Below are 15,614 nucleotides of genomic sequence, written 5' to 3'. Positions count from 1 at the left end.
TATGAAAAAGGTTAAATCATGGCAACTGGACCAAAGTTGCCATTATTTAACTTTTTTAGATACAGAGGCATCACCTTGCCGATAAAGGTGTGTATGGCCAAAGCTATGGTTTGCCCAGTAGTCATGTATGGCTGAGAGTTGGGCCATAAGGAAGCCTGAACGCCGAAGAATTGATGCTTTCGTGCCCAAGAGCTAATCAATAAAGATTGAATGATGCTTTCGAATTGGGGGGGCTGGAGAAGACCCTTGAGAGTTTGTTGGACTGCCAGGAGATCAAACTTGTTCTTTCGAAGGACAGATATAGGTAGCCCTCAACTTACAACCACAATTGAGCCCAAAATTTACGTTGTAAAGTGAGAAATTTGTTAAGCGAGCTGGGGAATTCTGGCGAGTTGAAGTCCACACATCTGAAATAGGCCGAGGATAAGAAACATTGCTACACCATGTAATAAATACCTTTTGGAACGGTCTGCTCCGTCCCGGAGCTTTGCAGCTAAGGCTTCCGCTGTTTGCCATCAATCATGAGCCTCTGTAGCCAATCATGGTACATGATAATAGGCTCAGAGCCCGCCTTGGAGCCAGGGAAGATGGAGATGGGCTTGGTTGTTCCCAGCCATCATAGCAGGCCTCTAGAGTTCTCTTCCCACCTGCTCTAGTGAATATCTCCCACATGTTACCTCCAGCTAGGCATGGATATATAGGGCCTTTGAAAGAGGCACCTGTATAGATATATCACTGCCATGAGCTAAGAGGATGTGATAATCTACATGAATTCCCATGGGTCCTTCTAAGTAGGGATTTCTTTGCAAGTCTCAGAGAAAGGGCTAAAGGAAGCAAGAAATAAAACCATGCGTAACTCTTCTCAGAAGTTGGCTTAAAAAAAAACCCTCTATCACACAGATACTGGCAGGGGTGGGATTCAGCCAGTTCGGACTGGTTCAGGCGAACAGCATGCTAATTTTGCATCGGTTGTTGTAAGGACTGGCAGGCTTCACCCATCCCGCCCCTTCCAGGAGTCTCCATGCGGCCCGTTAATCATGCCAGGTAAGTACAGGAGGGCAGGGGGCCTGGGAGGGCAAAAACAGGGCTTTACAGAAAGTCTGGAAATAGCAATAGCAATAGCAATAGTTAGACTTATATACCGTTTCATAGGGCTTTCAGCCCCCTCTAAGCGGTTTACAGAGTCAGCATATTGCCCCCAACAACAATACGGGTCCTCATTTTACCCACCTCGGGTGGGCCCGTTTCTGGCTTCTGGAGGGCCTCTGGAGCCCAGGGGAGGCCGTTTTCGCCCTCCTGGAGGCTCAAGGAAACCTCCGGAGGGTGAAAAACGGGCCTACCGGAAGTCCAGAAATGGGCCCATTTCCGGCTTCTGGGGGGCCTCCAGAGCACGGTGGGAGGCCGTTTCCGTCCTCCAGGAGGCTCGGGGAAAGCGTCTGGAGCCTGGGGAGGGTGAAAATGCCCCTTCCTCACCGTGGCGCAGGAGGCTGACTAGGCCACGCCCACCATGGCCACGCCCACCCAGCAACCGGGCAGAGGAGCCGTTGCTGAAATATTTGAATCCCACTGCTGAATGCTGGGATTAGTTCTGACAAGATTTGGCTGTATCTTTATAGGTAAAAGCCCTGGAGATGCATGGCATTATTTCTTTTTAAACTGAAGCTGTAAATTGAATTGACAAGACTTTTCCAAAGGATGGTAATCAAGAATGAGGCTTGATTGAGAAAACACAGTCAGTCCTCAACGTGCGACCACAATGGAATGAGTCCAAAATTTCCGTTGCTGGGCAGGTTAGCTGTCCAATACGTTTTGGCCCCATTTTATGACTTTTTTTCTGCCGTCGTTGTTAACCGAATCCCTGCAGTTATTAAATGAAACACATGGCCATTAAGTGAACCTGGCTCCCCCCCCCCATTGATTTTGCTTGTCAGAAGCTGGCTGGGAAGGTTATAAATGACCCCGGGACAGTATAACAACTGTCACAAATACAAGCGCCCAAATTTTGATCACGTGACCATGCTGAGGCCACCACGGTCGTTAAGTGTGAAAAACAAGTTGTGTCACTTTTTTTTAGTGCGTTGCAACTTCCTACGGTCACAAAATGAATGGTTGTAAGTCAAGGATTACCTGTAAGAATTGTCTTTTTCTCCCCTTCTCTTTCTGCTCCTCTTTTTAATTCCCTTTTTTTTTTAAATGATGAGTGGGATATTATATAGGCCTGAGGAATAGGGATGGCTTACAGTGTAGGTAGTCCTCGACCTACAACAGTTTGTTTAGTGACCATTCAAAGTTACAATGTCACTGAAAAAAACTGACAGTCATTGCAGCATCCCCATGGTCACGGGAGCAAAATTCAGATGCTTGGTGACTGATTCATACTTATGACGGTTGCAGTGTCCCAGGTGGGTGTCATGTGATCCCCTTTTGCGACCTTCTGACAAGCAGAGTCCCTGGGGAGGCCAGATTCACTTAACAACCTTGTTACTAACTTAATCACTGCAGCGATCCTCTTCACTACTCAGGCAAGACAGGTCGTAAAATGGAGCAAAACTCCCTTAACAGTTTTCTCGCTTAGAAATGTTGGGTTCCATTGTGGTCTAGCTGTACTACTTTCAGCTGCTCCACCCTATGATGCAGTAGCAGACTGACTGGGGAAAAAAAGACAGGTTTAAAAAGCTTATCTCACGATAAAGTAAATCCCCCATTTCTCTGTAAATTATAGAAATTTGGTCTTCTCCACCTTTGAATAGCAGCCGCACCAGCCACACACTGTTCTGAAGAATACAGATGACTTCATGGAAAGTTCATCTTGACTCAATGCAGTATGAATCTGAACTAGGGAGAGCATTTTCAGGCTTTCAGGTTTAATTCCATGGTTCAAAAACATTAATTGTTATTGCTAGTTGCGAAGTCGTGTCTGACACATCACAACCCCATGGACAATGTTCCTCCAGGCCTCCCTGTCCTCTCTGGAGTCCATTTAAGCTCACGCCTACTGATTCTATGACTCCATCCCTCCATCTCATTCTCTGCCATCCCCTTCTTCTTTTGCCCTCCGTATTTCCCAGCATGAGGCTCTTCTCCAGGAAGTCCTTCCTTCTCATTAGATGGCCAAAGTATTTGAGTTTTGTCTTCAGGATCTGGCCTTCTAAAGGGCAGTCAGGGTTGATCTCCTCTAGGACTGAACAGGTTTGATGGCCTTGCAGTCCAAGGGACTCGCAGGAGTCTTCTCCAGCATCCTAGTCCTTGGCACTCAGCCTTCCTTATGGTCCAACTTTCACAACCATGCATTGCAACTGGGAAAACCATACCCTTGACTATAGGCACTTTTGTTGGCAGGGTGATGACTCTGCATTTTAGTAAGCTGTCTAGATTTGCCATCGCTTTCCTCCCCAGGAGCAAGCATCTTTTAATTTCTTGGCTGCAGTCCCCATCTGCAGTGACCTTGGAGTCCAGGAAAATAAAATCTGTCACTGCCTCCATTTCTTCCCCATCTATTTGCCAGGAATTGAGAGGGCCAGATGCCATGGTCTTAGTTTTCTTAATGTTGAGTTTCAAGCCACCATTTTCAAGCCAACAGTTTGAGATTCAAGCCAACAGTTTCAAGCCAACTTTTGCACTCTCCTGCTTCACCTGCATTAAGAGGCTCTTTAGTCAGACTCGCTCCATTTTCTAGACAAAGAAAGTAGAGATTTATTTTTCAGCTTACCAAAAGTTTCTTGTGGATTCCTCTAGCAATCTTTTCCACTGATAGTCTGCTCTTCTTATCCCCACCCCCACCCCCAATGCTTTCTAAACCCAACAGGATGCTCCAGGCTGACTTGTGACATCTATAAAGAATTGTTTCACAACAAGCACAAAACAGCTGTGCAGCTGGGTGTGTGTAGGTGGCTGAGTTCACGCTTGCTATTCTCTGCTTAGCTTCTGGGAATAGGGCTTATTAATTATATAGGTCTCCTTTTACAGCCCTTATCTCTGCTTCTCCGAGCTAGGTCAGTGCTTCCATGTGACATCCAGGGGTACGGATTTGAGCAAGGAGACCTGGAGAGTTAGCTGCTGAGGAATAATCTGAGCCCCAGGTTAGGAACTGCAAGAATACCGTACCTTATCCCAAAGGTCGTAAATGGAATTCTGAAGTCTTCTTGTAGTACCTGGACAGTGTTCATGGAAAAGACAATCTTCCTTGGAGGTAATGCTGGATGATGACCAAAGAGAACATGGACATGAGTCCAGTACAAATGAAGAATGAAAGACAATATTTAGCTCACTAGTGTAGGAACCTATTTATTTATTTTTTTAAATTTAAGTGTATATAATCATCCATTGAGTGGTGGCTCAGTGACTAAGACAATGAGCTTGTCGATCAGAAAGGTTGGCAGTTCGGTGGTTCGAATGGTTACACTCCGCATAATGGAGTGAGCTCCCGTTACTTGTCCCAGCTTCTGCCAACCTAGCAGTTTGAAAGCGTGTAAAAAATGCAAGTAGAAAAATAGGGACCATCTTTGGTGGGAAGAGAACAGCGTTCCGTGTGTTTAGCCATGCCGGCCACAAGACCACGGAGATGTCTTCAGACACCATTGGCTCTTCAGCTTAGAAACGGAGATGAGCACCGCCCCCTAGATTCGGGAACGACTAGCACATATGTGCGAGGGGAATCTTTACCTTTACCTTCAATCATCCACTAGACGCACAATTCAGAGTTCCTCTTCATTGTGCTGTGTATTGAACCAGGCCTAAATAGATCCACTTGCTGCATAAGGGGTGTATGAGAAGGTCATGCTGGATCAAACTAAAGATCTATCATGGTTAGCATCCTATTCCCAAGGCAGTGAACCAAATGCCTTTTGGAAGTCCAAGAAGTACCTTCTGATTTGTATTCTCTAGCTCAGTGTTTCTCAACCTTGGCGACTTTAAGTCCTGTGGACTTCAACTCCCAGAATCCCCCAGCCAGCATAACTGGCTGGGGGATTCTGGGAGTTGAAGTCTGCAGGACTTAAAGTCGCCAAGGTTGAGAAACACTGCGTCTAGCTGATGGCATTCAGAGTTTGATTCTGCCTCTGATGCTGAGAAGAATGTAGAGCCCTCACAATCATGGTCATTGAGAACCTAATCTTCAGGGCTAAGAGGTCACTGGCCATCTGAACCCTCCGCATCCCTTACCATTGTTCATGCTGGGTGAGGCTATGACAGCCTGGAATCCAGCAACATTGGGAAGATCAATGGTTCCTTCCATGATTACTCTGGCCCTTGCAATGAAGATCCAACGTTGGATGAGAAGCACGCGTCCATCCAGATATCTCCTGTAGTTTTTTTTCTCCTCCATCTTTCCTCAACCGCAGCCTGTTCTTGACTTGAGCACTGTGTCTTGATTTGAGAACCTTCTCGGGCAATGCTTAATCAAGCATGGTACTCAGAGGTGCTATTCAGCCGGTTCTTACTGGTTTGGGCGAATCGTTAGCGGCGGCTGCTGGATGTAATGGATGACCTTCGGCGAGCACAGTTCTACTTTGTGACCCAGTAGCAAAGGTAAGTGAATCCCACCACTGATGGTACCCTCGTTGACTAACTAGATACAGTGCCCTCGGCATGGCACAAGATCGTCCTTTAATTCCCCCAAATCCCCTGAAATGATCCCTACACCAGGGACATCATGTAAACAAATATGGCCACTTCGCTCTGCCAGGTACTGTAGCCGAGAGCTCCGGTTAAAAAGAAAAAAGAGAAGGACAGGCAGGCATTATCAGTAATGGGTCCACCCAAGGTGCAATTGCCTGGCAGGTGCCCAAGGATGCCAGGTGTTGGAGCTGGCAAGGCTTTAAATGGACATAGATACAGGAGGTGCCAGGTGAAGCGACAGCAATCATGATGAAATGGCATTACTTTTTTCCATGCCTTCCCATGGGACATTGGGCTGTGTTAGGCAGGAAGTTGTGCTGCTATAGGTGCTGAATGTGTAATAATACACCGCTTACAAGCTACATAATCATATATTGGTGGCAGTAATCTTTCGGTCCTTCTAATGACAGACACACCAACATCCTGCCTGGATTCTGAAATAATTGGTTAATATTTAGAGGTTTGATTTATGCTCTACTTTTCTACTCTCAGTGGCTAGCAACAACCCTCCACCCAAAATCTTGAATCTAAAACTAAGATAATATTTCACGTTAACATTCATTAACACTTAAAAGGCTGGCATAAGAGAGATGTTAGCTCTCTGTTCGTTAGATGCTGGGCTGATTTGATCTGTTTTGGAAGCTAGAAGTGCTGTGAGCTATTGTAAGTTTTGCAACTGCTAGCAAACTTTGAGTACTGACCTGATTATATGATAATGGACTATGTTATTTGGATTATCCCTTAACTGAAAGACATTGATGATTGGCTGCCTTATCCGTGTATGACTTGGACTGTTTGATGGACTCTGATACCTCTACTTCCATGAAAGTAAAAGCCTATTTAAACGGCAGTGTCTCTGTATGCTGGTTTGTGTGTTCTCCAACACAACTCTCACAACGCTTCTCTGAACACACTCGCTCTCCCAACGGGGAGCTTACCTAACAACCTGTACAGATGTTCTAAGTGATCAGGAAGTCAGAGACTAAATGCCCTTCCCAAACAAATCCAATCAGAAAGGCTGGGCAAGGTTTTAATGAGAGGTTGATGGATCATTAGAGCATGCAAGTCAATATCAACACCCTTATCTGAGTTTGTAGACATTTAAAAAGCCCCACAGGTCAGGGCATCCAACCGTGCTAGCTGGGGGATTCTGGGAGTCAAAATCCACAATTGCCAAAGTTGGACACCACCCGATTTAATGTCCTGAATCAGGAATGGGGAGGCCCAAATTTCAGCCCAAGAACCACAATGGTGTGGTGGTTCAGTTGCTAAACTGGGACCAGGAAAACCCAAATTGAAAACTTCACTCACAGAAGTTCAGTGGTCTCAAAGGATTGTTGTTGGGCAGAAGGATGGAAGGAAGAGGCCCTTTGCATGATGCTGTTGAGCCTTGATAACCAGGATGTGAATATCCCAAATAAATAAAATTGGCAACAAAGATAAACTCTTTTCTGAGAACTTCTTCCAACAAGATGCATATTTGATGAAAGTGGCAAGATGGCTAAGAGTTGAGGCCCTGCATCTAACAGAGCTAAAGTTTCCTATACTGTATTCTGATGTTGGATTGCCTCTGTCTTAACAAACTTCTCAGAGCCATCCTAAGCAGCAAGATGGGTGGTGTATAAATTTAATTAATAAATAAATAAGCTGTTTGATGAATCCCTAATACTGTTGTACAAAAGCTACTCAGAGGAATCAGTGCCCAGTGTAAGAACAACAAAGAATAAAACAATATTATATACAGTAGATAGATAGATAGATAGATAGATAGATAGATAGATAGATAGATAGATAGATAGATAGATAGATAGAGATAGATAGATACATACACACACACACACAGATATATGTATGTATATATATGTGTGTGTGTATGTATGTATGTATATGTGTGTGTATATATATAATGTTGCATTTGTGCTGATAAATAAATAAAGGGAGACTAGTATAGATCTATTTCAAGCTATTTAGCTTTCATCAGCTAGCCATACCCTTACTGGGAATCGAACCTGGGCTGTATTACATATTAGGCAGTTATATTAGCCACTAAGCCACATGCTCTCCTCCTTTATCAGCTATATATCTTTTAGCTGTGTTGAGACATTGCTTTCAAGATAATCTATTAGGGGCCAGATAGCAGGTAGGAGGGACAGAGACAGAGAGCAGAGACAGAGACACACACACAGAGAATACACACACACAAATAGGATGAGGGTAAACCAAAATAGTGTGGAGGATTGATTCCCACCCCCTCTTTGTTCTGACTCCCTCTCATTCTCTCCCTCTCATTCCCCCAAACAGCAGGTTGCAGAGATGAGGCAGATAACATTTCAACCAGTGGTCCGAACTGATCTCTTGCGGAGATATTTTGGAATTCAACCAAGAGCTATACAGGGCTTCCAAACGTCAAACCCGGCTTACTCCTGGGCCAAAGAGCAGGATGAACAAAAGTTTTACTTATTCAGATATGTAGGTCTGAGATTGTAATTTCTCAAGAGGGATACAGGAGAGGCCTAACAACAGGTTTGATTGAATAAATAAACCACAAGAAAGAAGTGGGGGGAGGGAGGGAGGAAGCCCATAAAAATGTTTACAGCTTTCCAAAATAAGTGTGAATAGGGCACTAATTTTCCAATGCAGGTTAAAAGGTACAGGATGCAAAACGAAGGCGTAAACTTTTTGCCCGTTACGGCTCCCATTTTTGTAAAAAAATAAGCTGTCTTAAATGTGCCACAGCTTGGCAGGGATGTAGGATATGGAGAAATTGGGTTAAATCTGTAAGAAACCACCCACTTGGGCCCTTCATGGCTTCTCATCCATAACCCAGTGCAAAAATAAAGTACAGCGAAAGGCATTTGCTGTTTCCAGGCTGTCTCAGAGGCATCAGATCAAGGGAACCAGCTCTGTGGCTGTATCCTCACCACCACCCGTGTGAGGCAGGCTGGGCCTCTTCTCTGCGTCATCCCTGATGCACTCTCGTCTCACACACCTAAGCACCTTGCTTCCTCTTGGCCCACATTTTTGTCCACCCACACTGTGGGGAGGGGGCTGTCCCCTAGGGCTGGTGGGGCTGACAGATATTTATCCCCCCTCCCCACCCTGCTTCTTTCCACACGAAGATTGGATTTACTCAACAGGCCTCATGGAAAGATTCAGCTGTTTTTCTCGATAGGTGTTTGTTTTGTTTTGTATATCTATTAAATGTGTTTGCCATCCATCTCATGGTTTACAATATTAAGAATGGTAAAACCAGTGGTGGGTTCCTACCGGTTCGGCGGAACTGGTAGTAGTTTGGCAGCCTGGGTCTCTGGAACCAGCAGTGACCCAGGCCTGCCACGCCCCCGAACTGGTTCTCCGGGCAGTGCCATAGGCACCACCATCTTGTTTTTTGCTTCTGTGCAATGCGCAGAACAATTGTTATTGCCCTGTGCATGTGCTTGCAGCGCGCGTCAAGCACATGCCTGGAGCACATTCAGACAGTGTGCCCACAAGCGAAACAGCAGTAGTGACTGCCAGAACCCACCCCTGGGTAAAACCATATATGTAATACATATGTATGTATATATGTATGTATATATGCATGCACATATGTATGTCTATACGGGGACACCATGGTTCAGCGATTAAAGACGCTAAGCCGCCCAGAGTCCCAAGGGAGTGGGTGGCATACAAATGTCAATAAATTGAAGCTTGTCAGCTGGAGAGCTGACAGCTGAGTTCCGCACAACAGGATGAGCTCCTGTTACTTGCTCCATCTCCTGCCAACCTAGCAGTTCAAAAGCATGCAAATGTGAGTAGATAAATCGGTACCACTTCGGTGGGAAGGTAGCATTGTTCCATTTGTCTTTGGGATATAGTCATGCCGGCTACATGACCATAGAAGCATGTTCAGACAACACTGGCTCCCAGTGATGGAAATGAGCATCATACCCTAGACTTGGACATGACCGACAGGAAACCTTTTCCATATATAGTGTGTGTACATACACATATATAAACATGTGTGTGTGTATGTGTGTGTGTGTGTCTGTGTCTGTGTCTGTGTCTGTGTCTGTGTGTGTGTCTGTGTCTGTGTGTGTGTCTGTGTGTGTGTGTGTGTGTGTTATATTTGTGCTGATAAATAAATAAAGGGAGACTACTAGTATAGATCCATTTCAAGCTATTTAGCTCTCATCAGCCAGCCATACCCTTACTGGGATTCGAACCTGGGCTGATTTATTCCCTTTATTTATTTATCAGCACAAATATAACACAAATATAACAAAGCCACAGTAAAAATGTTGGGTTTCTGTCATGATGGACTCTTGTGACGAGCCGATTGACGGATATATACACACACACACACACACACACACACGCACACACACACACACACACACCATTATTATTAAAAGATGGGAGGGGAGGGAGCAGGATGTCCAGGTGGGAGATCTACTATTAGTCCATCAGCCACCTCCAGCATGATATTCCTCCATTGGGGCCCCAACCCAACTGGCAGAGACAGGCTCGTCAAGCTGTTATGGAAGGTTAGGAAGGTGGGGGGTAAATCTCACTGGGTGGGGGGAGGGGAGCAACAACATATTCCAGAGGGCTGGTTCAACAAGTAACTAACAAAATGATGCACGTGACATGTGATGCCAAAAAAATAACTAACCAAGGTGAACGTGAATTGAACTGTACCAGGGCAGCTACATAAGAGATCTGGTTAGGGATGCTGTGTGAATGCAGCCAGCCATGAGATGATAGTCTTCCCCAAATGGGCTGTCCTTCAGATACAGGGAATCCAACTCTTTGAATTCTCACCAACAGCCACACTAACTGGGACCTTTGGGAGTACAACACTTGTACTCTAGGCTCTAGGTTGGGGAAGTCGCCTATACCAGAGGTGAAGGTGATTTAGAAGTCACTGTGGGTGGATTTAGTCGCCTAGATAATGTCAGGTTACTCTGTGGGAGGAGGGTTGTTCCAGGACCAGCCATTCTGGTTCTGACAGGGGACCAGCCAAGACTTCCAGGTTCTAGTTCCAACCAGGCATTTGTGTCACTGACTCACCTTGACTTAAGCCAGGAACTGAAGCAACACAGAAACAGGCAAGGAGATATCTTCAGCCAAACCACATTCCTTCAGAGCAAGAGGCAGTTTGGGGATTAGACCAGTGGTTCACCCAGCAGGCCACCCAGCTTGACTTGTCTTCTACCGTCTCCTTCTAAACCCAGGAAGAGAACAGAGAAGATGATAAGCAGAGGTTGCCCTTCCTTCTCTTTAGCCTCGGGGTCTCTTGAGCAACCGTTACTGAGTGTGAGGGAGACCACATCTCAACTGGTGGAGGGGTGGTGGCATTAAGCAAGGGGCGGTGGGCAAGAGAATAGCCCAAGGTGGATAGCGTTACCCTTTCATTTCTCTCTGCCCAACAGTAGTTGATGGGAAAGAGGCATATCACTCTTGCCAGGGGTGGGCTTCAAAAATTATAGCAGGGGGTTGCTGGGTGGGCGTGGCGATGGTGGGTGTGGCCTAGTCAGCCTCCTGCACCACAGTGGGGGGCATTTTTGCCCTCCCCAGGCTCCAGAGGCTTTTTTTGAGCCTCCAGGAGGGTGAAAATGGCCCCCTCAGGCTCTGGAGGCCCTTTTCCGGCCTTCCCAAACTTCCAGTAGGCCCGTTTTTTACCCTCTCCGAGCCTCCCGCGCGCCCTGCATTTACCTGAATCTAAAATGGGTCATGTGGGGACTCCTGAGAGGGGAGGGATGGGCGTGGCCAGCCAGGAGTGGGATTTGGGGGTTCTCTGAACTGCATAGAATCTTAGTTAGAGGTTCTCCCAAACCATTGTGGACCTCCAGCAGCCCTGACTCTTGCCAAAGGTTAGAAGAATTGCCCGCAAAGGACTTCAGAAACTAAACTATGGGTGATATGTGTCTGCGGGGCTGCAGATTACTTATCGCTGCTTTAGGCATCACTGCTTACCCCTAGGAGTAAGTTGAGCAGAGGTAAGCAAAGAGGGCCAGGAGATTCTAGAAGTCAGGAGTGGAGCTCCTGCTGGAACATGTACAATAGGTCTTGCCTTCTTAGCACCTGACGATGCTGGCCTTGCTCCAGGCAGAAGGATTCTCACATTAATATTCCTTATAAGTTAGATTTCCAGGTGCAGAAAGAGACTTATGGGGGAAAAGATGAGTTATGAGCTTAGGAAAGGTCAGTTCTATTGTCCATTGGGATTCTGGCCTTACTTCCAGATAGGTGTTTTGGGCTGGACTTTTATTTTTTGTGAGCCAAGAATGGCTTGGTTAGCCACATAGATAGGATCGGTCTTTCATTCTACTTTTTAAAAACAAATCAGGCCAGTTCTCTCTCTCACTCGCTCGCTCTTATGTATACACCTGTGATAAACATCCATCCTACCCTTTGTTCTTTTAAATGACCTAGAAACCTGATTGCTGATGGAAGAAACTACAGTATCGTTTTTAGGGTTAAGTCCCTCCTACAGTCTTTTGCCATTATGGTGGGGTTCGCACCTGTCTCTAAGCCACAAGATGATTTATTTGGTTTTCATTCAAATAATTTACGAACCAGCCTTTGTAATTTAAAAATTATGGTTTATAGCAATAGCAATAGCAGTTAGACATATACCGCTTCATAGGGCTTTCAGCCCTCTCTAAGCGGTTTACAGAGTCAGCATATCGCCCCCAACAATCTGGGTCCTCATTTTACCCACCTCGGAAGGATGAAAGGCTGAGTCAATCCTGAGCCGGTGAGATTTGAACAGCCGAACTGCAGCTAACAGTCAGCTGAAGTAGCCTGCAGTGCTGCACTCTAACCACTGCGCCCCTTCGGCTCTCTAATTTATGTCTAGGGCAGGGTCAGCAACCTGCGGCCCTGGAGCCGCATGTGGCTCTTTCATCTCTCTGCTGTGGCTCCCTGTCTCCGGTCGCCTCCACATTTTCAGTTAGGACTGATAGAGGAAAAAGCATGCTGCGCTAGGAGGAGACTCTATGGTGGGGGAACCAGACTTCCAGTGGGCTCCAGAATTGAATGGGGGGTTAGGACCTTTGTGGCTCTTTGAGTGTTTAAGTTTGCTGACCCCTATTCTAGGGGGAGGCTACTTATGGCTATAGTTCAAGATGCATCCTCAACCATAGTATTATGTAACCTGTTGCCTAAGTTCAAAATTCTTTTCCAGCTTATTGGCTCAGATGTCTGGTGAAAGAAACACCCATGCCCTATAATGGTATTTCTCAATCTCTGGCGCTTTAAGATGTGTGGACTTCAACCCTCCAGAATTTCCTAGCCAGCACAGCTGTCTGGGGAATTCTGGGAGCTCAAGTCCTCACATTGTAATGCTCCTGAGGTTGGGAAACACTACCCTCAAGCCTGCTACTTGGGAGAGAGAAGAGAGGGCATCAGAAAGTCAATCAGTCTCTCTCTCTCTCTCTCTCTCTCTCTCTCTCTCTCTCTCTCTCTCTCTCTCTCTCTCTCTCTCTCTCTCTCTCTCTCCCTCCCTCCCTCCCTCCCCCTCCCCCTCCCCCTCCCCCTCCCCCTCCCCCTCTCTCTCCCTCCGTCTCTCTCGGAGAGGGGTCAACAAGAAAATGAAAATTTTCTCCCACTTTCAGCATCTCCATGCCTCAATGTCCATTAAGTTTCCAACATGTTAACCCTGAGGAAATTAACATACTTACCAGAAGAAAATGGCCCAATCTCTTGGCCTTCAGATGGACAGTGCTTATAGTTTGTTCCACAAATTATCTTTCAAATCACCTGTAGAATCATTCAGTGGGTGAACCCACCAAATGTTGAAGCAGTAGCAATCTTGAATTGCTTCTATCTGGTCCGCAGGAGCCAGTTTGATCTAGGGCAGGGGTGTCAAACTCAAGACCCAGGGGGCAGATCCGACCCACAGAGTTCTTAGATCTGACCCCCAGGACTGCCCTGGAAAGAGAGAAGGATCATCCCATGGTGCCTCTGCCAGCGAAAAGGGGCTCCCAACCTCCGTTTTTGGCTGAAACGACCTCCTGCAACCAGGGCCAGATTTAGATGAAAAGAGGCCCTAGGCTATTCCACTTATGGAGGTCCTTTCACCTCCCATTTTTAAGTTTGTAAATTGCATGAGAGACAATAAAATACATCATTACTGTGATATATATCAATATATATCAATATATATAGCTGGCCTCCCGACGGAGGGTGGCTCTGCTCTGCAGCAAAGGCAGCGAGGCCAGCCACCTCTCCTGTTGCGCTCAGCTGCCCGGCTCGGCCCCCTCGCCCTCACCTGCCTGGCCGCTGGTGGGCTCCGCGTCGACGGGGCGGCTACTGGAAGCGGCCGCGCCTCTTGCCCGACCGCCGGTGCCGGGAACGTGGGCGGGCTCCCCAACTGCCGCAGTGCTGGAACGATCTTAACCAATACATTTTTATGTTTGTTTATTAGTCATATGCGTAGAATTTCTCCTTATTTTCGGTTCAGTGTTTTAGTGTTCACTGTTTTTAGAATAGCGTAATTTTAATTTTGCTAACAATTTGAATGTAGGCCCCTCTTGATCTTGAGGCCCTAGGCTGAAGCCTAGTTAGCCTATAGGAAAATCCGCCCCTACCTGCAACTCTCTGCCAGCAAAAACGGCTCCATTTTTGCTGGCAGAGGGTTGCAGGAGGCCATTTCAGTGGAAAACAGAGCTCAGGAGCCCATTTTTGCTGGCAGAGCACTTGGGCCACCATAGGCACCCCTGACACGAGTGACATCCAGCTGGCCACACCCACCCTGGCCACACCCACCCTGGCCACACCCACCCCGCCCTCCCAACAAGGTCAAACACAACCCTGATGCGTCCCTCAATAAAATTGAGTTTGACACCCTGATCTAGGGGTTAAGGCACCAGGTTAGAAAGCTGGATACCCATAAGTTCCAGTCCCACCTTAAGTCATGAAAGAGGCCAGTCATTCTCTCTCAGTCTGACCCATCTCATAGACTTGCTGTTGTGGGGAAACCAGGAGGAAGGTGTGTTCGATAGATTTGCGACCTTGAGTTATTTGTAAAGCAGTAAAGGCAAGATACATATAAATATAAATCAATAAAAGTTAATTGGCACTGACCTCACCCTGTCCTCCTGCTCTTATTTGAACTGACTACTTGAACCCTCATCTAGATTTCTCCAAAGTAGCTTGTCTTGAGGAGAAACACAGCTGAATCATACTGATGAACGAAAAATGCCAAATTTGAATTGTGAATCACCTCTAGAAGAGTCATCCTTCCTATTTGCTAACTATCCTCCTTTGCCAAGGGACAGGCCCTGTTTTTTGCCCCATCTTAATCATAGTCCATTTTTTATATGAGGAGGGAATTTCTTGAACAAAACATGAAATGTTTTAAGATATGATAGCTTCCCCCCCCCCTGCCCTTCTGGGTGAGCAAAATGTTTAAAAGCAGGCTGAGAGTTTGGGTTCTGAAAATCCAACCTAAAATGCCTAAGAGATAGCGTTTAAGTGAATCGACTGTCACTGAGGTCTCATCCCATTGTGTGGTAATGTAGTTTGCTTTTTGCTTAGAATTATGTATCCATTCAAGGGACGCGGTGACTCAGGGGCTAAGACGCTGAGCTTGTTGATCAGAAGATCAGCAGTTCAGCGGTTTGAATCCCTAGTGCTGTGTAACGGAGTGAGCTCCCGTGACTTGTCCCAGCTTCTACCAACCTAGCAGTTCGAAAGCACATAAAAATGCAAGTAGAAAAAGAGGAACCACCTTTGGTGGGAAGTTAACAGCGTTCCGTGAGCCTTCAGCATTTAGTCATGCCAGCCATATGACCATGGAGACGTCTTCGGACAGTGTTGGCTCTTAGCTTTGAAACAGAGATGAGCACTGCCCCCTAGAGTCAGGAACAACTAACACATATGTGCGAGGGGAAACTTTACCTTTACTTTTATGTATCCATTGGGAGTATCATTTATTCAAAGAACCCTACTTTATGATATGGGAATTCCGCTGCAGTGCCCTGTTTCAGAAGCAAAGACAAAACAACTCA

General features: G+C 46.3%; 1 protein-coding gene across 1 annotated transcript in view; it reads right to left on the bottom strand.

Annotated features, from left to right (window-relative positions):
• The window catches only part of CATSPER4 (cation channel sperm associated 4), an 80,135-nt gene extending 69,333 nt beyond the window's left edge, over positions 1 to 10,802 (bottom strand). The window contains exon 1 of the mRNA XM_087727088.1: positions 10,669 to 10,802. The gene's annotated coding sequence lies outside the window, so the exon portion shown is untranslated. The remainder of the gene's footprint in view (positions 1 to 10,668) is intronic.
• Positions 10,803 to 15,614: the final 4,812 nt, after the last annotated feature.

The sequence above is a fragment of the Thamnophis sirtalis genome, unplaced genomic scaffold (assembly GCF_051295495.1).
Source record: "Thamnophis sirtalis isolate CommonGarterSnake01/CBP01778 unplaced genomic scaffold, rThaSir2_p1.2 scaffold_13, whole genome shotgun sequence".
NCBI lineage: Eukaryota > Metazoa > Chordata > Lepidosauria > Squamata > Natricidae > Thamnophis > Thamnophis sirtalis.
This window is presented reverse-complemented; position numbering and strand designations above follow the sequence as displayed.